Here is a 22,913-nt window from a genome sequence, read left to right on the forward strand (position 1 = left end):
GCCACGGTTGGTGTAGCAGTTAGTGCAATTCCTTTACAGCACCAATGATCAGGACGGGGATTCGAGTCCCACACCATCAGTAAGGAGTTTGCATGTTCTCCCAGCGTCTGTGTGGGTTTTCCCCAGGGGCTCCGGTTTCCCCCCCCCCCAACTGTTCAAAATGCACTGGGAGGGGGTGTAGGTTAATTGGGTGTATATTGGGCAGCATGGACTCATGGGCCAAATATGCCATTCTGTATAGCTAAAGAATACGTTTTGTGTGAATTCATTTGTACAACACACATAAGTATGGTAATTTGCAAGAAAATTTCAGGACCCTGTGCTACCTTGGCAATGTGTTCGGTTTTCAGACACCTCACATAAAATGAGCTGCAACATTAACATCTGGAAGAGAAAACTTACTTACTGACAGCCAATCCTTCATGTATTAACAATGGGCTGTGAAACAAATTGTTTTTCACTTGAGAAGATTTAAGACAGGATTCACACAAGGTTGTTACCAAATGCCGTTATCTTGCACAACATGTTTCAACCTTTTTTCATTCAGCCAGCTGCCTTGACAGGTCAACTGAATATGTTGAAAGAGTTATTTTTGGTGTGTGCTGTTCTCATCCAGGGTGATGGAGTAGAAAGTTGTCTGCTGCATTTGCCTTCATTGTACAAAGTTAATGCTATGATCCGTAGGGACAGACAAGTTTTTACGCTTTCAGTTTATCATATGAAGCTTTTAAAATTTGCCAGGTACATCCCACACTTTGCCTGAAGCTGAGTTTATTTATGTTGTTTGATATTCTTCAGAAGATTTCAATATTTTAAATGATCCTGTACCAGCGAGAAATAGATTCCTGGTTTGAGGTGGAGGGTGATCTAACCATATTTGAACCCAGCTACATGTTAAAAGTATAAACTATAAGTGTCACTCCCAGCTGACCAACAACATAGTAATGAGGCTGGGTTCTGAAAATTAACCAAGCCTTCAGCCAGGAGGGATTGGCAGTAAGTCAGCCTACTGCCTGATTGCTCATCTGTTATTAATTAACTCGGTGAACAATGCTTTACAGTGCATGCTATGCTGAATGTCTTGTAACAGAAAAAGTCGAGAAAGTAGGCACAGTTGCTACAGCACCAGTGATAGGGAGTAGGGTTCAAATCCTGTGCTGTCTGCAAGGAGTCGGGGTTCGAACCCTGAGCTGTCTGTAAGGAGTTTCTATGTTCTCCGTGTCTACATGGGTCTCTCCCGGGGTCTCCAGTTTCCTCCCACCATTCGAAGTGTACCGGGGGTTGTAGATTAATTGGGTGCAATTGGGCAGCATGGCTCATAGGCCGAATGGCCTGTTACTGTGCTGAATGTCTAAATTTTAAAAGATTTTAAAAATTAAAAGTTATAAAGGTAATGATAAATATAGGGAGAAATTGGTAAAATTAGAGTAGGTTACATAAATACACACATTTTAAAACAGATCTTATTTGAAATACTGAAGAACTCATATTCAGTGAACTTTACAGAAAATATGGAGAATGCTATGCACATTTCACAAGTAGGTGCTAATTGAAATGATGTCATAAAATGAATGGACCATTGTCTTAGATTGGAGACCCTTTGGCTGTTTGCAAGGATCTACAAAGTGCTCACAGAAATATCATTCCTGTGTTCTTGTTTTCCTAAAACAACAGATGGGAGAAAAAGACTAACTCCTATTGTTTGCTGGAGAAGGTTGGGGTTTTGTGGCATGTGAGAATTACATGGGCTTTCTAGCAGTTGGAAGATGAAGAGAGAGAGAGAGAACAGTACAGCTGAAGCAAGCAGAAGCTTGTTGGAAGTGATACAGAAAGCTCCAGGATGGCTGGAAGTGCTATCTGTCTGATGTTTCTCTTGGAATAAGGAAAACAGAAAGGAACACTGTGTTAGCCTGAAAGAAAGAGGTTATCGTCTTCAGAACCCTGATGGGGCAAGTTTCATCAGTGAGGCATTGAGGTGACTAATAGTGGTACCTCAATTCTGTAAATCCTGGAGCAAAAAATCTCTCTCTGAAAACCTACAAAGAACCTTCCTGAAAGGTAAACATTTACCTTTCAAGCACCAAAGCCTGGTGAACTTTATACATGTTAAATTTTATGCACAGTATAAGAATTGCCTGCAACCAGTAAACTTGGAAGAATGGGACGTGAGATTGAACTGTGAACCAAAGAACTTTTCTTACAGTTACACAAACATCACATACACATGCATTTAGAATTAGAAAGGGGTTAATTTTGGTTAGTTAAGTATAGAGATAAGTTAAAGTTTGATTCCGTTTTCATGTTTAAAGATAATTAAAAACAACTTTTGTTTAAGTTAACTACTTGTCTTGGTGAATATCTATTGCTGCTTGGTTTGGGGGTCCTTTGGGCTCATAACATAAATGTAAATAAAAAATTATATGGCAGAAATGCATAACCCTTATGCTTGGAAAGGAAGATCACATCAACATACACAGAAAAAATATATGTAAATGTATAGACAAAGGAGCAATTTTGACTTTTCAGGGTTGTGTCAAATCCATATTCCATTCTATCCCTCTCTCATTTTTATTTCTTTTGATCACACACATAATCAAAATTATTGCTAAACAAAGTAAGCCTTCTTGCACAGGACTGACTTGTAACAATATTTGTTTTATTTTAATTTTCAAAATTCAAGTCAGTTGGCTTTATTAGAATTACAAGCAAAAATTAATTACCATTCTGCTGGTGATTGTGAGTTTTACTTTCTTTTTCTTTCCTTTGGCACACCTTTAGTCAAGTATTTCAGGTGGTCCTCGTCCTCCTATAGTCTGTGTTTGTACAAGTGCCTGATTAAGATTTCAAAGAAATTGCAACCATGTGGTTGGAAAGGACTCAAAAGGTGTTTTAGTCTTGGCAGCAGCTTTAATTGAAAAGGCACCACCAACACCAGATGTCAGTGCTACTGACATATTGTTTACTCTTGTGAAATAATCTATTATTCCAGCAAGCAAGGCAGACATTTGAAAACACTGAGATCTCGGCTGATATCTGCCTGGATTTTTGACACACCCGGTTCTCCAAAGATTTAGTGGCAGATCCATAATTAAAGGAAGCTAAAGGTGTAACAAAATTCATCCATTTAAAATTGCTTAGAGTTCTCCCTTTTTGTTTCTTACAACAACAAATTGCAGCCAAATATGTAGTAAGTCATTGCAAAGAATTTAATTTGTTGCCAAACGTTAATGCCTCGAAGTAGATTTTACGATAGGTGACAAAAAAAAAGCTTGGATGAAAGGATAGATTTTAAAGATTGATTTAAAAATGAAAGAGGAAGCTAAAATTTAGGCCTTCTTAAGGGGGAGACATGAGACCAGAACATGAGAATTTCAAAAAATCTAGCAAGAGTTCATTTTAATTTAATTTAATAAAATATACATTTAAATGTGTGGTGATATGTTTCCTCCATTGTATATAGTTATGATTGACTACTGCACTTCTGGAGCTGGCCCACCCACTGATGACTCATACCCTATGACTCCTCCCCCGTGGTCCTGGGGCATAAAGGTCGAGCCAGCCACCTCACCCTTCCCTCCATTCCTATCCCTAGATCCGGGCCAGCAAGGTTCTTCTGTATATTAAAGCCTATTGTTCCCTCAACCTAGTCTTTGTGGTTAGTGGTAGTGCACTACAAAATGTTTTAATTTAGAGATACAATGCAGTAACAGGCCCCTGCTGTTCAAACACTTACATGTAACCAATTAACCTTCTTACTCTACTTCCGTGGAAAGCTGGAGGAAAGCAGAGAACACGGAAGAATCCACATGGTCATGGAGTGAGAGCACAAAGCTCCTTACAGACCACGCCGGATTTGAACCCAAGTCACTGGTGCTTAATGCAAATAAGGAAGATGGGAGGTGTATAGAAATGTTAAATTGACTGCGTTTAGAAGAGCACATTTCACAGAAGCATGAGTTTTTAAATATGCTCTGTGGTTACGGGAAGATAGCCCCATGACAAGCAGTTCACCTAATGCCAGGAGGACGGGTGGGTTTGTCATGGTGAAAACATTAAATCAAAAAATCATCTGTAGTCAATGTCAAAATGAAAATCAAGGAGTCAACTCAATGTGCCCCTTATCTTTATTTGCTGCAATTTACAAATGTTTTGTATATAATGTCAACAAGGCTGATTTCTGTTCATTGCCGAGCTATTCACCTGATGATGACAAAACGTGGATGCCATTGTACAGTACAGATGGTCATTCAACACACTGAATCAGTGCTGCCTGACAAAATGGCAACGTCACCACTCCCACTCCCCCCAACTTAATTGTTCCAAGCTTGAAATGTATTCTTTCTGCCAACTCCTCTTTGATTCTCTTCCTGCTTACCTTCATCAAATACTAATGTACAGTAACTTGCTACCCAAACAGTACATCCTTCTAAGGAGGGAAGTAACCAGAGTGCATGACAAGAACCCATGTGATCATGGTGGAAAATGTGTAAGCTCCGCACTGAAGACAAGATTGAACGCAGGTCTCTGTAGATGGGAGGCACCGTGGTCTTTTTCACTGTGCCAGTCCATAAATGTAAAACAGTTAATCCTGAACCCAACAAACAAAAAGAGGAAGACTGAGAAAAATCACATGAAAACAGAATCTCAGGAGCCAAATGCTGCAAAAAGAAAACCCCTGATTCATTCTGTCCACACCACGCCATGTTATCCCTTGGGCAGCACACTTTCTACTACGCATCTGTCGAAGTTTGCTAAAATTTTCAATGTCATACTGAACCTTCGCAAGATCCTGAGGAAGTAAAGGCTCCGGCATGCTTTCTCCACAATGATATTAGTTTGTTGGGTCCAGGAAAGGTCCTCCACGATAGTGAATCCAAGGATTTTAAATTTTCTCACCCTCTCCACCTCTGATCTCCCAATGATCACTGGATCACACACCTTTTGTTTTCCTTCCCTAAAGTCTACAACCAGCTCCTTGGTCTTGAGGACATTGAATGAAAGGTTGTTGTTAGTACACCATTTAATCAAGTTTACAATCACCCCTTTCTTACAGCCCACTATTGTGATATCGTCAGCGAATTTGTGAATGGTGTTATTGTCGTACAGAGCCACACAGTCATAGTTGTAAACCGAGTAGAGCAGGGGGCTGAGAATTCAATCCTGGTGTTGATGAAGATTGTTTTATTACTTCCACTCAAAAACATGCATGTAAATTAGAAACATAAATTGACATGGAGCCCAGAGCTTAAATTTAAGCCACTATTCTTTGAAAGTCAAAGCATTTCTAGTCCCTGGTCATTGATGGGGTGCCTGTGCTCCCACTTTGGACAGAATGCAGAAGGATAAATTTCAAAATGAGAACGTCCATTTTCAAATTGCAGGTGACTGGAGCCAAGGTAGCTCAATGATGCTTGGAATTCTGGTGCAATAAATGAAAAGGACGTGAGAGTTTTGGTCAAATTAGAGAGGGCAAGAGTTGCAATTTGAACAGGAGAGAATCAAAATGATATCATAATAAAATGGGGTCATATAGAGATGGATTGGGTGGCTGGGGTTTGTGATGGGGCCCAAGGACACATTGGACTGGATATAACAGTGATCTCCATCAGCACCACCAGTGATCAGCAATTAAAACCGGCAGCTCAGTTTTCCGGCATTAAGCGGTCTAGACGAGCACGTTAGAACAGAAGTATAATGGAGTGGAGGAGGAGACAAATTGGAGCCAGGCCAAGGAGAGATTTTACAGGGAATCCGTTCACTGGGTAAAAAGCCAGATGTCCCAAGCGAGAGCGAGGGTAGAGACAGAGACCCAAACAGTCCAAGGTGCAAATTTCACATCAAAAGATTGGAAAATGCTTATCTTTTGCAATAAAATTATGCATGAGCACTTCAGCCAAAGGCAGGGTACAAGTGAGAAGCAGAGCTCCAGCATAAAGTGAAGATAAAAGGAAAGATCTTCTTGCAGACAAAACATGAGGTTGGAAGCTGAAAATTTACTTTCTGGATTATCGTTATTGTCTTTTCTATCTGATTCTTGTTTTAGATCCTATTTATATAGGCTCAAAAGGGTTTTGTTTATTGAATGTTTTCCACAAACCCACCTGTCCTTGAGGCACTCTATCCCCAAGCTGTTGTACCTCATACAAAGCATCAATTCTCATGGATTATTCAGTGATGCAGGTTTCAATTCAACCAAATTCATTCGCACTCTCTGATCCATTACCTAAACATACAGTCTCATTGCCAGCTGTGAGATTGCAGCCAGAAGCAGGAAGCCTTATGTGTATTTTCTGTCTGACCCCCAGTTCAACAGTTTTCAGGGCGATTCTGTTTAGATCCTACTACTGATAAAAAATAGTCAAACAATAACCATTTCTGGATACGATATTGAAATTGACAAATAATTTATGGAGAGCCTGCTTCTATAAACAGTGGGTCTTCTTCCTTTCGGCTGCTACAACATGAGACACAAGGCGGAGAAAACACTTTCAACTTATTTTAAATCTTAACACACGACGCAGAAGCCAGTTGTGGACTGTGGCAACCACATTTACTGGACTCCGGTGAATCTTACTGCAGCAGTAAGAATTTTTATTTCCACCTGAACACAGGATGGCTGAGATATTGCAGACAGCAAACAATCTCAAATCTTTTTTCTTGCGGCAATAGCATAAAGGAACCAGTTTATCAAATACTACATCCCATAATGCTTTTTTTTGTTCCAGGGTATTATTGACTGTGGAAACAGTTTATCATGTTTAATAAGACAGAATAGAATTACTTCTGTGTGCTCTTTAACACACAAAAATATTTTTCACCATACGTCATTTTGAATCTTGCTCTTAGTTTATGCAGGTCAAGTTGTCCAATTGATTTATCTCCATGTGTAACCTTATATAACCCCACATAATCTCCTCATGTTACACACTGACATTGATACATCTTGGCTAAGAGAGCATTTTCTGCTATTGCCTAATTTTTGCCAAAGTGTTGCAAGACAAATGTTATTACAGGAAACTATTCATGCCTCTATTTTTTAAACATAAACGTGTACGTGTAATTTAGGTACATTATTTCAAAGATTAAGATAGCTAAATGCATAAATGGCAAGAAATGCTATTATTAATCTCTAACAAAATTCAAGGCAACCACCATCATCCCTGTGCCCAGGAAAGTGATGGTAACTGGACTCCAATGGCACTGACTATAACCATCATGAAGTGCTCTGAATGATTGGTAATGGATCGCATCAAATCCTGTCTTCCAGAGACATTGTACCAATTCCAGTTTGCTATAACCTTGATCCTTCACTCCGCCCTGATCCACCTACAGAATTATGCCACACACGCCAGGACATTATTCATCGACTTCAGCAGTGCTCATCGCGATCATACCTCAGAGGGTGGTGGATAAACTGTCCTCATTGGGACTCAACACCCCTCTCTGCAAGTCGATTCCGGATATATCCGTAGTTGCCCTAATTGGCACAACAATGAGTCGGCTTACAGAGAGGAGGTTGGGTGGCTCGTAAAATGTTGTGACAACAACAACCTGAGTCACAATTTGGACAAGACAAAAGAGATGTGTTCAGGAAAGTTTTCTCAATCAATATATATAATATAGAGGTAACAACTAGAGAGAGTTCAATACTGAATCTTATATTGGGGAGCAAGACCGGACAGATGACAGAGGTATGTGTAGGGGAACATTTTAGGTCCAGCGATCATAATGCCATTCGTTTCAAGTTAATTATGGAAAAGGATAGGCCTAGACCTCAGGTTGAGATTATAAATTGAAGAAAGGCCAATTTTGAGGAAATGAGAAAGAATCTAAAATGCATGGAATGGGATAAGTTGTTTTCCGGCATGGATGCACAAGGTAAGTGGAGGACCTTCAAAGGAGAAATTTTGAGAGTACAGAGTTTGTATATTTCTGTCAGGATCAAAGTCAAGATTAGAATCTTTTGGTTTTTGAGTGATATTTTTGTGGATCTCGTTCAGAAGACGAAAGAGGTTTATAGCAGATATAGATAAAATGGAGCAAATGAAGTCCTGGAAGAGTATAAAAAAATGTAAGTTAAAACCTCAAGAAAGAAATCAGGAAGGCTAAAAGAAATGAAATTGTTATGGCAGATAATGTGAAATGGTTGGCCACTGGGAGATCTCTGTCACTGGTGCAGACAGACTGAAGTTGCTCAGTGAAACAGCTTCTTTCCACGGGCTGTAACATTGATAAATGACCCAAGAGATTGATAACTTTGGGTCTTTTCTAAAGGAAATTAGTAATTTATTCATTAAATTTATACATGTTATTTTAACATTAATTTTCAAAAAAAAATTGGACATACAGCACTGTAACAGGCCATTTTGGCTCACGAGTCCATACTGTCCAATTTACACCCAATTAACCACACATTCCGAATGGCGGGAGGAAACCAGAGCCCCTGGTGAAACCCATGCAAACACAGGGAGAATGTACAAACACCTTACAGGCAGCACGGTTTTCGAACCCCCGTCCCAATCCCTGGCACTGTAAAGGCGTTGCGCTCACCGCTCTGTCCTGTTTTGCGGAAACTGCCAAAATGTTTGGCCTGGAAGTCAGCCTGAAGAAAACTGAGGTCCTCCATCAGCCAGCTCCCCACCATGACTACCAGCCCTCCCACATCTCCATCGGGCACACAAAACTCAAAACGGTCAACCAGTTTACCTATCTCGGCTGCACCATTTCATCGGATGCAAGAATCGACAACGAGAAAGACAACAGACTCGCCAAGGCAAATACCGCCTTTGGAAGACTACACAGAAGAGTCTGGAAAAATTAGCAACTGAAAAACCTCACAAAGATTAGCGTATACAGAGCCGTTGTCATACCCACACTCCTGTTCGGCTCCGAATCATGGGTCCTCTACTGGCATCACCTACGGCTCCTAGAACGCTTCCACCAGCGTTGTCTCTGCTCCATCCTCAACATTCATTGGAGCGACTTCATCCCCAACATCGAAGTACTCGAGATGGCAGAGGCCAACAGCATCGAATCCACGCTGCTGAAGATCCAACTGCACTGGGCAGGTCACGTCTCCAGAATGGAGGTCCATCGCCTTCCCAAGATCATGTTATATAGCCACCGAGACAGAGGTGCAGCAAAGAAGAGGTACAAGGACTGCCTAAAGAAATCTCTTGGTGCCTGCCCCATTGACCCCCGCCAGTGGGCTGATCTCGCCTCCAACCTTGCATCTTGGCACCTCACAGTTCAGCGGGCAGCAACCTCCTTTGAAGAAGACCGCAGAGCCCACCTCACTGACAAAAGACAAAGGAGGAAAAATCCAACACCCAACCCCAACCCACCAATTTTCCCCTGCAACCACGTCTCCCTGTCCCGCATCGGACTTGTCAGTCACAAACGAGCCTGCAGCTGACGTGGACATTACCCCTCCATAAATCTTCGTCTGTGAAGCCAAGCGAAAGAAAAGAAAATTATGAGTGTATGTGTGTGCATTATTGTCCACAGAAATGGAGTTTCACCTGGTTGTTTATGTACAGTCAGATGATAATAAACGAGAACGTGAACTTGAAATTGCATTGCTTAGGTTCAGCACTCTCCTTTCATACAAATACCCATTCATATTTGGACCGTGCTGGACACTTCACCAATGATTAATTCTCAATCAATGGATATAAATAATCTTCATGCATTAGTGCATTAAAGAAGTCCATGGTCAAACTTCACCCTGTCTCCATCCCACCGAAAACTTACGGAAAGAGATCCTGGCAACAAAGTCAAAACCACGTCTTTAGCCTAAAGGGGATGGGGATGGGGATGGTCGAGATCTCTTGATCTGTCCATATTAGAATAGATGGCAAGATCAGCTGATCCACACAATCTGGAGCAGCACATGGTCAGTGTTTTAATCAACAGTCACAAGTCTGAATTCTTCAGTGCCACATTTCATTGAGTTGTCATGTGAATGCACTGAATTAAGACAACCATCACAATTCAACTAAAACTTCAAAAGTTTCACAAAAAATGTACTTGTCAATTTCATTAGATCAAATTAAATCAACTGAAGGTTCTTATTTACTGATTTATAAACACAATGATTAGGAATTTTTATTTATTCATTTTTATCACTGCTTGTGGAGACACACCACTAGCCTTCTGCAGGGGGCAATCTCTGTACCTGCAGGAAGATCACCGGAGGACAGACCACACCTGGCCGGCTGTCAATCAGCCGACCTGAATAGACCTAACTCTACCTGGCCAGCTGTCAATCAACCGCCCAGAATATAATCCTGAGCCGGCCCCTTCTGAGCCAGTCACTCGGTGCAGCTACCATTGTAGCAGAGACTTTGAACCGAATAAAGCCTGTTGTACAGTCTTTCTCGAGTCTTGTGTCTGCTTCCTGCTGTAGCAGCGCATCACACTGCTCACTTTACATGCAATTTATTTTACAAATCTAGCAAGTCAGTATCGATTGAATAATGTTTTAAAAAAAGTTACTGTCACAATTTTGTCGGATGGTTTTTAATCAGGGTGGCATGGTTGGCGCAACGCCTTTACAGCGCCAGCAATTAGGACAGGGGTTTGAATCCCACACTGTCGGTAAGGAGTCAATATGTTCTCCCTGTGTCTGCGTGGGTTTTCCCCAGGAGCTACAGTTTCCTCCCATCGTTCGAAGCGTACAGGGCGTGTCGGTTAAATGGGATTAATTGGGCGGCACGGACTCGTGGGCTGAAATGGCCTGCTACAGAGGAATTTAAATTTAGATTTTTAGATGTAAATTTAGTTATCTCAATGTTAAAATATAGTTAGCGATTCTCATGACTCACTGAACAGTTGTGGACCCTAACATAGTGAATGTGACTGGAGCCTTGGGCAGAGAGTGTTATGAAGTTAGAAGAGAGAAAACTACCAGGTCAGAATCTTCCTGTCTCTGTTGATCACACAGCTGCACTGCCAGAAATGGTAGAACCCTGCAGAGGACAGTCACGATAAGGCTTCTCCCAAAGGAAAATGTTATGGAAGTTAACTTCCAAAAACCACTGGGATTTCATAGATTCTGTTTGTTTTAATGGATGTGTGCAGTGACTCATCCAGGTCACATTGACCTGCCTGATTATCTTGAATTTTTCTAAAAGGAGGCTGGAGCAACATTGGCTTAACAACCCACTCCATCACAAATCAACAGAAAGAATCTGGGCAGATGCCTCACTATCTCTCAAGGACAGATGTCCCTTGTTGGAAACAGCTTGGTTCAGCAAAAACACAACCATTCAGGGGAATTCTTTGATGCACATTTCCGATATTTTTTGAAAAGGTGATCGCTGATAAGATCTTATACAGTTAAAACCATGGCCTCACAATTGTTAAGGATGATTGTCATTATATATGAGCAAAGGTGGGGGCCGTGTGTTGGAAATAGCCTTAAATTCAACTAATACATTACACTGGGTAGTGTAGCGGTTAGTGCAATGCTGTTACAGTGCCAGCGATCAGGACCGGGGTTCAAATCCCATGCTGATTATAAGGAATCTCCCCATCTCTGCAAGGGTTTTCTCCAGAGGCTCCAGTTTCCTTCCACCGTATGAAATGTACCAGGAGGTACATTGGGTGCAGTTGGGCGGCACGGGCATGTGGGCCAAAATGGGCTGTTACCACACTGTATGTCTAATTTTTTTTTTAATTCAAGATTTAAAAATATATTTTTAAAATGTAATTTATATTTTCATAAATGAATACATTTATAACTAAATTAAAGGGGAAAGTTTCCTCTCCTCTCTATTTTTCCCATCATATTTGCTATCATCCCTTCCTACTTTGGGTCTCGACCTAAAACCCTGAGTGACCATTTCTGCTCATGGACGTTGCCGGACCTGTTGAGTTCCTCCAGCTTCTCGTGAGAAACAAGCCACTTCTACTCAGCACTTTCTCATAGAACGACCCAGGTACAAACGGCAGAAGACGTCTCTGAACTGGTTTCAATCTAGAAAACATCTTACCTTAAGTCAGGAGAGCACTCCTCCCGATGCAGTCTCATAGATGCGCACCTGAAATGCAGCTGCCTTACTTTTGCATTCAGTTCCCTCAGCCAGTAACAAAACTATTCTGTTAGATTTCCGAATTACTTATTGAACCTGCCTACCAATCATACACAGGGAGGGCCAGTTCACTCTCTATCCTAGTTCTCACCATTTATATAACGTAATTCCTTTTCCATTTTCCTACCAAAATGAACAATTTCACATTTTCCCACATTATACTCCATTTGCCAGACCTTCACTAACTTAGGGTACTTATACTATTAATGTCACATCGACCTGCCTGATTATCTTGAATTTTTCTAAATGCCATCGTCTGATATCTTTAACAATAACTTCGAGGAGTCACGTGATGGAGTAGTGGCTGGACGGTGAACTCCAGCCCTCTCCAGAAAAGTCGGGAAAAACAAAGGAAAACACAAAGGCACAGAAATAAAAGTTACAGAAAAGTGAGTATAAAGGTGGAAAGAAGATGGAGACAAAAGAAGAAAAATCAAAATCAACGGTAAGAAGAGAGGAAGAGAAGACAACGGAGGAAAAAGGTGAACGCCTTACCTGTCCGAAGAGGCCCGCTGTGGAGAGAGGAGCCCACTACCTCAGGTCGGTAGAAAAAGAACTACAACAATGGCTCGCTGAGCCGAGTAAAAGTGCGCAACCGCGCATGAAAAAAAACACACCGACGGGAGGGGGGACCAGCTGGGGAGTCGATCTCCACAGCCGGCAACGACAGCTGCAGAACACCTGCAGCAAGAAGAGACCACAGAAGACAATGGAAACAAGAAAGAAGAGAAGGAAAGGGCAACAAAGAAACAACAGATAGCCAACCCAGAGGAAGAAGAAGAGGAAGAGGAAGAGTACAGTGAAATAGAAGAAGAAAAGAAAGGCAAGATAAAGAAGGTACTTTCTCTTATTAAAGGATACATGGAGTCATTTAAAGAATGGCAAACACAGGAATTTAATGATTTAAGAAAAAGAATAAACAACACAGAAGAGAAAATGAATAAAATAGAGATGACCTTAACAGAAATGGGAAAGAAAATGGACAAGATGGAAGAGCGGGCAGTAGCAGCAGAAATGGAGGTAGAAGACTTAAAAAAGAAATTGGAGGAATCTAATAAAAAAACTAAAGAGACACAAGAACTACTAGCTCAAAAAATAGATACAATGGAAAATTATAACAGAAGAAATAACATAAAGATAGTGGGCCTTAAGGAAGATGAAGAAGGCAAGAATATGAGGGAGTTTATAAAAGAGTGGATCCCTAAGACCCTAGGATGTCCAGAACTACAGCAAGAAATGGAAATAGAAAGGGCACATAGAGTATTGGCCTCTAAACCACAACCACAACAAAAACCAAGATCTATTGTAGTAAAATTCCTAAGATATACTACAAGAGAAAAGGTACTGGAGAAGACAATGGAAAAAGTAAGAGAGGGCAACAAACCACTGGAGTATAAAGGGCAAAAAATCTTCATTTATCCAGATATAAGTTTTGAAATCCTAAAGAAGAGAAAAGAGTTCAATACAGCAAAGGCGATTTTATGGAAGAAAGGGTATAAATTTATACTAAAGCATCCAGCGGTATTGAAAATATTTATTCCAGGACAACAAAACAGACTATTCTCGGATCCAGAAGAAGCACGAAAATTTGCAGAACAATTACAAAAATAGACTGAGGGAGGAAGACGGGTAATGAGAGTAAAAATGATCACGATTGATATGTATGTGGGTAAAGACAAAAATAGACTGAGGGATGAAGACGGGTAATGAGAGTAAAAATGATCACGATTGATATGTATGCGGGTAAAGAGGTATAAGAGTGAATAGAGACAATATGCATACGTGAATGTATCTGTACTTAGAGGAAAATATAGATAGTATAGACAAGAATTAATAAGGGAAGGTAATGGAATAGAGAGAATAAGGAGGGAATTAAAAGAGTGACCTTTGTGACATATGAAAAGTGAAATCTTTTCTGTGGGGGGGCGGGGTGGGGGGAAATAGCGGTCACTGCAAAATCAGTTGACGCTTGCGAGTGGATTCGCAAATCCAAATGGAGAGGGGAGATGTGGTTGTCCAACAAGGGATAAAGGACAACTCAGGAGGGGAAGGGGAGATTGGGGATAAATAAGATAGAAATAGGAGAATAAGGAAAATGTTGGATGTTGTAGGAATGTTGTCTTATAAAGAGTTGAAAATAAGAAAACAGAAATGGAAAAGGAGGAAGGGTAATGATGGAAAAACGGAAAGAGAAGATAAACAAAATATAAAAGGGCTACGCTGAACTATATGACTTTAAATATTAATGGAATACATAACCAAATTAAAAGGAAGAAACTACTAAATTTAAATGAATAAATGTATTCCATTAGAAAAAATAACATATAGGTTAAGAAATAATATTGAAATATTCGAACAAGTATGGGAGCCTTACATTAAATACAATAGCGAAAACCTACCGGGGACAAACATTACCTAAGTTGATGGAAGGAGAAGGAAAGAAAAGAATGGACTCAGTAGAATTTCTCGTGTATTTTTGTTGAATGACAACATTGTCTGACTGGCTTAATGCAACCTAGATTGTATACCTAAAATGGATGAGAGGGGGGGGTGGGGGGGTGGCTTGGGAGGAGGGAGTGGGGGGGAGAAAAAGTCACTGTATATGTGTGAAAAAGAAATAGTGTATATCATGGCTAATGTGATTTATGGTGTGAAAAATCAAAAAAAAAACAAAAAAAAACAATAACTTCTAAAATTTTCTTAATGACTTATTGTGCAATCTGGTCTGTAGTTTCCTGCTTCCTTTTGAGAATAAAGGAGCTGCTACATTGGTTTTGTTTTCCCCAATCAGTGGAACCTTGTGTAAATCATGGGAGTTTTGGGAATTTAAAATCAAGATCTAACCTTGCCTATCACTCTAGTGAAATCACCCCCCAGGCCTGCTGATCCCACACTACCTGAGAAATGGTGCAAGCGTCAGCAGAATATTCGCAAAAGGTAAGACCATCTGACAGCTCCAGGTTAGTCAAGATCATAACGGCAGAGCAGGTTCAAGGGCTGAACACCTCCCCTTATACAATAATCATCAGATGGATTGTTTATATATGCATGCTAGAGTATTACCAGTCAACCAATTCAAGACAAATGTTGGTCTGTCAAAGACATAATGTAACCCTACAGTTGGCATATTACCAATCGGCAGGATTCGTTTGCACATTGAAAGTAAAGATTTAATGTGCAGATAACTAAATGGCCATCAGTGAAACTTGGTTTTAGGAGGGGCAGGACTGGCAACCCAATGATCCGACTTTCCTTAGCTTTTTTTTTTTAATTTTTTATTTTTCACACCATAAATCACAATAGCCATGATATACACTTTTTCTTTTCCACACATTTACAGTGACTTTTTCTCCCTCCCCCCTCCCTCCTCCCAAGCCACCCCCCCATCCCCCCCCTCTCATCCATTTTAGTTATACAATCTAGGTTGCATTAATTCAGTTAGTCAATGTTGTCATTCAACAAAAATACACCAGAAATTCTACTGAGTCCATTCTTTTCTTTTCTTCTCCTTCCATCAACTTAGGTAATGTTTGTTCCCGGTAGGTTTTCGCTATTGTATTTAATGTAAGGCTCCCATACTTGTTCGAATATTTCAATATTATTTCTTAAACTATATGTTATTTTTTCTAATGGAATACATTTATTCATTTCTATATACCATTGTTGTATTTTCAAATTATCTTCCAATTTCCAGGTTGACATAATACATTTTTTTGCTACGGCTAGGGCTATCTTAACAAATCTTTTTTGTGCATCCTCCAAGTCAATTCCAAATTCTTTATTTTTTATGTTACTTAGGAGAAAGATCTCTGGATTCTTTGGTATATTGTTTTCTGTTATTTTATTTAATATCTGATTGAGATCATCCCAAAATTTTTCTACTCTCTCACATGTCCAGATTGCATGAATTGTTGTTCCCCTTTCTTTTTTACATCGAAAACATCTATCAGATACTGTTGGGTCCCATTTATTTAACTTTTGCGGTGTAATGTATAGTCTGTGTAACCAATTATATTGTATCATACGCAGCCTCGTATTTATTGTATTTCTCATCGTTCCAGAGCATAACTTCTCCCATGTTTCCTTTTTTATCTTTATATTTAAATCTTGTTCCCATTTTTGTTTAGTTTTACCATTTGTTTCCTCATTTTCCTTTTCTTGCAGTTTAATATACATATTTTTTATAAATCTTTTGATTAACATTGTATCTGTAATCACATATTCAAGGTTACTTCCCTCTGGTAAACTCAAGTTGCTTCCTAATTTATCTTTCAAGTAGGATCTCAGTTGGTAATATGCCAGCGCTGTATCTCCCGTTATATTGTACTTATCTCTCATTTGTTCAAAGGATAAGAATCTACTTCCTGAAAAACAATTTTCTATTCTTTTAATCCCTTTTTTTTCCCATTTTCTAAAGACAAGGTTGTCTATTGTAAAAGGGAGTAGCTTATTTTGCGTCAATATTAGTTTTGGTATTTGGTAATTTATTTTATTTCTTTCTACATGAATCTTCTTCCATATATTGAGGAGATGGTGTAATACTGGAGAAGTTCTATGTTGTACCAATTTTTCGTCCCATTTATATAATATGTGTTCAGGTATCTTTTCCCCTATTTTATCTAATTCTAGTCTCGTCCAGTCTGGTTTTTCCCTTGTTTGATAAAAATCTGATAGGTACCTTAATTGTGCGGCTCTATAATAATTTTTGAAGTTTGGCAATTGTAAGCCTCCTTGTTTATACCATTCTGTTAATTTGTCTAGTGCTATCCTCGGTTTCCCCCCTCTCCATAAAAATCTCCTTATTATTTTCTTTAACTCTTTGAAGAATTTTTCTGTCAGTTGTATTGGCAATGCCTGAAATAAGTATAGTATCCTTGGAAAAATGTTCATTTTAATACAGTTTATCCTTCCTATCAGTGTTAGTGGTAGCTCTTTCCAATGCTCTAAATCGTCCTGTAATTTTTTCATTAGTGGATTGTAATTGAGTTTATATAATTGGCCTAGATTTTTGTTTATTTGCACACCTAGGTATCTAATTGCCTGCGTTTGCCATCTGAATGGGGATTCCTCCTTAAATTTTGAGAAATCCGCGTTATTCATAGGCATTGCTTCACTTTTATTTACGTTTATCTTGTATCCCGACACTTCTCCATATTCCTTCAATTTCTTATATAGTTCTTTTATTGATAGTTCTGGTTCTGTTAAGTACACTATCACATCATCCGCAAACAGACTGATTTTATATTCCCTGTCTTTTATTTTTATTCCTTTTATATTATTATCTCTTCTTATCGATTCTGCTAGTGGTTCTATAGCTAGCGCAAACAATAATGGTGATAGTGGGCATCCCTGCCGCGTTGACCTGCTTAAGTTAAATTGCTTTGATACATGTCCATTTACTGTCACTTTCGCTAACGGTCCCTTATATAATGCTTTAATCCAATTAATATACTTCTCCGGTAAACTGTATTTTTGCAATACTTTGAACAAGTAATTCCATTCTACTCTGTCGAAGGCCTTCTCTGCGTCTAAAGCAACTGCTACTGCCGGTGCTTTATTTCCTTCTACTGCATGAATTAAGTTAATAAATTTACAAATATTGTCTGTTGTGCGTCTTTTTTTGATAAATCCAGTTTGGTCTAAATTTACCATTTTCGGTACCTGTTCTGCTAATCTGTTCGCTAATAGTTTAGCTATTATCTTATAATCTGTGTTTAGCAGTGATATTGGTCTATATGACGCTGGTGAGAGTGGATCTTTCCCTTGTTTTAGTATCACTGTAATTATTGCTGTTTTACATGAATCTGGTAAATTTTGTGTCTCATCAATCTGGTTGATTACATCCAGGAGGGGCGGTATTATTAGGTCTTTAAATGTTTTGTAGAATTCTATTGGGAGTCCATCCTCTCCTGGTGTCTTATTATTTGGTAAATTTTTTATTATCTCTTGTATTTCTACTGTTCCAAATGGTTCTGTTAATTTATTTTGTTCCTCTATTTGTAGTTTTGGTAGTTCAATTTTAGTCAAAAATTCATCTATTTTCCCTTCTTTCCCTTCGTTTTCGGTTCGGTATAATTGTTCATAGAATTCTCTGAAGTTTTCCTTAATTTCTTTTGGATTATATGTAATTTGTTTGTCTTTTTTCCTTGTTGCCAATACCATTTTCTTAGTTTGCTCTGTCTTAAGCTGCCATGCTAGGATTTTGTGTGTTTTTTCCCCTAGTTCATAATATTTCTGTTTTGTCTTCATTATATTCTTCTCCACCTTATATGTTTGTAATGTTTCATATTTTATTTTTTTATCCGCCAATTCTCTTCTTTTGGTTGTATCTTCCTTTATTGCTAATTTTTTTTTCTATGTTTATTATTTCCCTTTCCAACTGCTCTGTTTCCTGATTATAGTCCTTCTTCATCTTGGTTGCATAACTTATTATTTGCCCTCTAATGAATGCTTTCATTGCGTCCCATAGTATAAACTTATCTTCCACTGATTCCGTATTTACTTCAAAGTACATTTTTAATTGTTTTTCAATAAATTCTCTAAAATCCTGTCTTTTAAGTAGCATGGGGTTTAATCTCCATCTATACATTCTTGGAGGGATGTCTTCTAGCTCTATTGCCAATAACAGGGGTGAGTGGTCCGATAATAGTCTAGCTTTATATTCCGTTTTCCTAACTCTCCCTTGTATGTGGGCTGATAACAGGAATAGGTCTATCCTTGAGTATGTTTTATGTCTAGTCGAGTAGTATGAGTATTCCTTTTCTTTTGGGTTTTGTTTCCTCCATATGTCCACAAGTTTCATTTCTTGCATTGATTTAATTATAAATTTGGTTACTTTGTTCTTCCTATTAATTTTTTTCCCCGTTTTATCCATATTTGGATCCAAATTCAGATTGAAATCCCCTCCTATTAGTATGTTCCCTTGCGTGTTAGCTACCTTCAAAAAGATATCTTGCATAAACTTTTGATCTTCTTCGTTAGGTGAATATATATTAAGTAGATTCCAAAGCTCTGAATATATCTGACATTTTATCATAACATATCTCCCTGCTGGATCTATTATTTCCTCTTCTATTTTAAATGGCACATTTTTGCTAATTAATATAGCCACTCCTCTTGCTTTTGAATTATACGATGCTGCTGTTACATGTCCTACCCAATCTCTCTTTAATTTCTTGTGCTCCAATTCAGTTAAGTGTGTTTCTTGGACAAATGCTATATCTATTTTTTCCTTTTTCAGTAAATTTAGTAGTTTCTTCCTTTTAATTTGGTTATGTATTCCATTAATATTTAGAGTCATATAGTTCAGCGTAGCCATTTTATCTTTTGTTTATCTTCTCTTTCCGTTTTTCCATCATTACCTTTCCTCCTTTTCCATTTCTGTTTTCTTATTTTCAACTCTTTACCAGACAACATTCCTACAACATCCAACATTTTCCTTATTCTCCTATTTCTATCTTCTTTATCCCCAATCTCCCCTTCCCCTCCTGAGTTGCCCTTTATCCCTTGTCGGACAACCACATCTCCCCTCTCCATTTGGATTTGCGAATCCACTCGCAAGCGTCAACTGATTTTGCAGTGACCGCGACTTTCCTTAGCTTCAGACATGAAAGAGATGAAAGGGGAATGAATGGCATTGCTTGCCAGGGAAAATATCACAGCAGTGCTCAGACAGGACAGATGAGAGGGTTTGTTGACTGAGACTATGTGAGTGGAGCTGAGGAATGGGAAAAGTATGACCATATGAATGGGATCGTATTATAGAGTGCCCAATAGTCAGCAAGAATCGGAGGAGCAAATCTGCAGGAAGATAACAGGCAGCTTAAGGAAACCAAGTTCTGACAGTGATTTTAACACCACATTTTGACTGGGACTCCTATACTGCAAAAGGGCTGGATGGCTTGGAGCTTGTCACATGTGTTCAGGAAAGTTTTCTACATCAATATTTAGAGGTACCAGCAAGAGAGGATGCAATACTTGATCTCCTATTAGGGCCCCAGACAGGTCAGCTGACAGAAATAGGTGTAGGCAAACATTTTCTCCTCGAGTTGAGAACCTGGAAAAAGGCCAATTTTGTGGAAATGAGGAACGATCTAGGAAGAGTGAAGTGGGATAAGTTGTTTTCTGGCAAGGATGTGTGAAGTAAATCTTTCAAAGGTGAAATTTTGAGAGTACAGAATTTGTATGTCCCTTTAAGGGATCAGAAGCAAAGATAACAGGCATAAGGATCCTTGGTTTATGAGGGATATTGGAGATCTGGTTAAGGAAAGAGAGGTGTATAGTAGATATATGCCACAAGGAGTAAATGAGGTACTTCAGGAGTATAAAAAAAAGAGTAGTCAAAAAAGGTGGATGAGCTGAAGGTGTGGATTGATACTTGGAAGTATGATGTGGTAGCGATTAGTGAGACATGGTTGCAGGAGGGATGTGATTGGCAGCTGAATGTCTCTGGGTTTCGTTGTTTTAGGTGTGATAGAGTCGGAGGGGCAAGAGGAGGTGGGGTTGCATTGTTTGTCAGGGAAAATATTACAGCGGTGCCTAGGAAGGATAGATTAGAGAGCACATCCACGGAGGCTATTTGGGTGGAACTGAGGAGTAGGAAAGGAGAGGTTACACTTGTAGGGGTGTATTATAGACCACCCGGAGTGGACCGAGACCTAGAGGAGCAAATCTGTAGGGAGATAGTGGATATTTGTGATAAGCACAGGGTTGTAATTATGGGAGATTTTAATTTTCCACATATAGATTGGGAAACACATTCTGTGAAAGGACTGGATGGGTTAGAGTTTGTGAAATGTGTGCAAGATAGTTTTTTACAACAATATGTAGAGGTGCCAACCAGAGAAGGAGCAGTGTTAGATCTACTGTTGGCAAATGGGATGGGTCAAGTGACGGAGGTTAGTGTTGGCGAGCACTTCGGGTCCAGTGATCATAATGCCATCAGCTTCAATGTCATTATGGAAAGAGAGAAGTCAGGGCCAAGGGTTGAGGTTTTTGATTGGGGAAAAGCTAGATTTGAGGAGATGCGAAAGGACTTGCAGGGTGTGCATTGGGACAATTTGTTTTATGGGCAGGATGTAGTAGAGAGATGGAAGTCTTTTAAAGATCAGATTTTGAGAGTGCAAAAGCTTTATGTTCCTGTTAGGTTAAAAGGAGGGGCAAAAGGTTTGAGAGAGCCGTGGTTCGAAGAAAAAGGGAGGCGTACATTAGATATAAGAAGCATGGAGTTAAGGGGATGTTTGAAAGATACATTGAATGTAAGAGGAATCTTAAGAGAGGAATTAGGAAAGCTAAAAGAAGGTACGAGGAAACTATGGCAAGCAGGGTGAAAACTAATCCAAAAGAGTTCTACAAATATGTTAATGGTAAAAGGAAAGCTAGAGACAAAATTGGTCCCTTAGAGAATCAGAGCAGAAAACTGTGTGTGGAGCCTAGAGAAATGGGGGAGATATTGAACAGTTTCTTTTCTTCGGTATACACTAAGGAGAAGGATATTGGGAGATGTGAGATAAAAAAAAGCAAATTGGGTAAATATGGGGAATATAGAGATTACAAAAGATGTAGTTTTAAGGCTTTTCAAGAATATAAAGGTGGATAAGTCTCTGGGACCAGACGGGATCTTCCCCAGGACATTGAGAAAAGTGAAGGAGGAAATAGCAGAGGCTCTGGCGGTAATTTTCCAAATGTCATTAGATATGGGGATAGTGCCGGAGGATTGGCGCATTGCGCATGTGGTTCCGTTATTTAAAAAGGGTTCAAGGAGGAAGCCTGGCAACTATCGGCCTGTAAGTTTGACGTCTGTGGTAGGTAAATTAATGGAGAAAATTCTTAGAAATAGTACTTATAAACATCTGGATAGACAGGGTCTGATCAGGAGCACTCAACATGGATTTGTGGGAGGAAGGTCATGTTTGACCAATCTGATTGAATTTTTTGAAGAGGTGACTAGGAATGTGGATGAGGGTAGCGCAGTGGATGTTGTCTATATGGACTTCAGTAAGGCCTTCGATAAGGTACCACATGGAAGGTTAGTTAAGAAGGTGCAGTCTTTAGGTATAAATTTTGAGATAGTCAGATGGATTGAACATTGGCTGAAAGGGAGAGGCCAGAGAGTGGTAGTGGATAATTGTCTGTCAGGTTGGAGGCCGGTGACCAGTGGTGTGCCTCAAGGATCTGTATTGGGCCCATTGTTGTTCGTTATATACATTAATGATCTAGATGATGGGGTGGTAAATTGGATTAGTAAATATGCAGACGATACTAAGATAGGTGGAATAGTGGATAATGAAGAAGGTTTTCAAGGATTGCAGAGGGATTTGGGCTGCTTAGAAAAGTGGGCTGAAAAATGGCAGATGGAATTTAATGCTGATAAGTGTGAGGTGCTTCATTTTGGTCAGAAGAATCAGAACAGGACATACGTGGTAAATGGGGGAGCATTGATGAATACAGAAGAGCAGAAAGATTTAGGAGTAACGGTACATAGTTCCCTGAAGGTAGAAACTCACGTGAATAGGGTGGTGAAGAAGGCTTTTAGTATGCTGGCCTTTATCAATCATTGCATGGAATATAGGAGTTGGGAGGTGATGTTGAGATTGTATAAGACGTTGGTGCGGCCTAATTTGGAGTTCTGTGTACAGTTCTGGTCGCCTAATTATAGGAAGGATATAAACAGAGTGGAGAGAGTGCAGAGAAGGTTTACCAGAATGTTACCTGGGTTTAAGCATCTAGAGTATAGGGAGAGATTGGACAGATTAGGTCTTTATTCTTTGGAGCGTACAAGGTTGAGAGGGGATTTGATAGAAGTATTTACGATTATGA

At 39.4% G+C, this 22,913-nt stretch overlaps 1 protein-coding gene across 2 annotated transcripts in view; it reads right to left on the reverse strand.

Moving 5' to 3' along the window:
- The window catches only part of LOC138739800 (solute carrier organic anion transporter family member 3A1-like), a 345,875-nt gene that overhangs the window by 157,719 nt on the left and 165,243 nt on the right, over nt 1-22,913 (reverse strand). The gene's annotated exons all lie outside the window — the stretch shown is intronic.

The sequence above is a fragment of the Narcine bancroftii genome, chromosome 1 (genome assembly GCF_036971445.1).
Source record: "Narcine bancroftii isolate sNarBan1 chromosome 1, sNarBan1.hap1, whole genome shotgun sequence".
NCBI classification, from domain to species: domain Eukaryota; kingdom Metazoa; phylum Chordata; class Chondrichthyes; order Torpediniformes; family Narcinidae; genus Narcine; species Narcine bancroftii.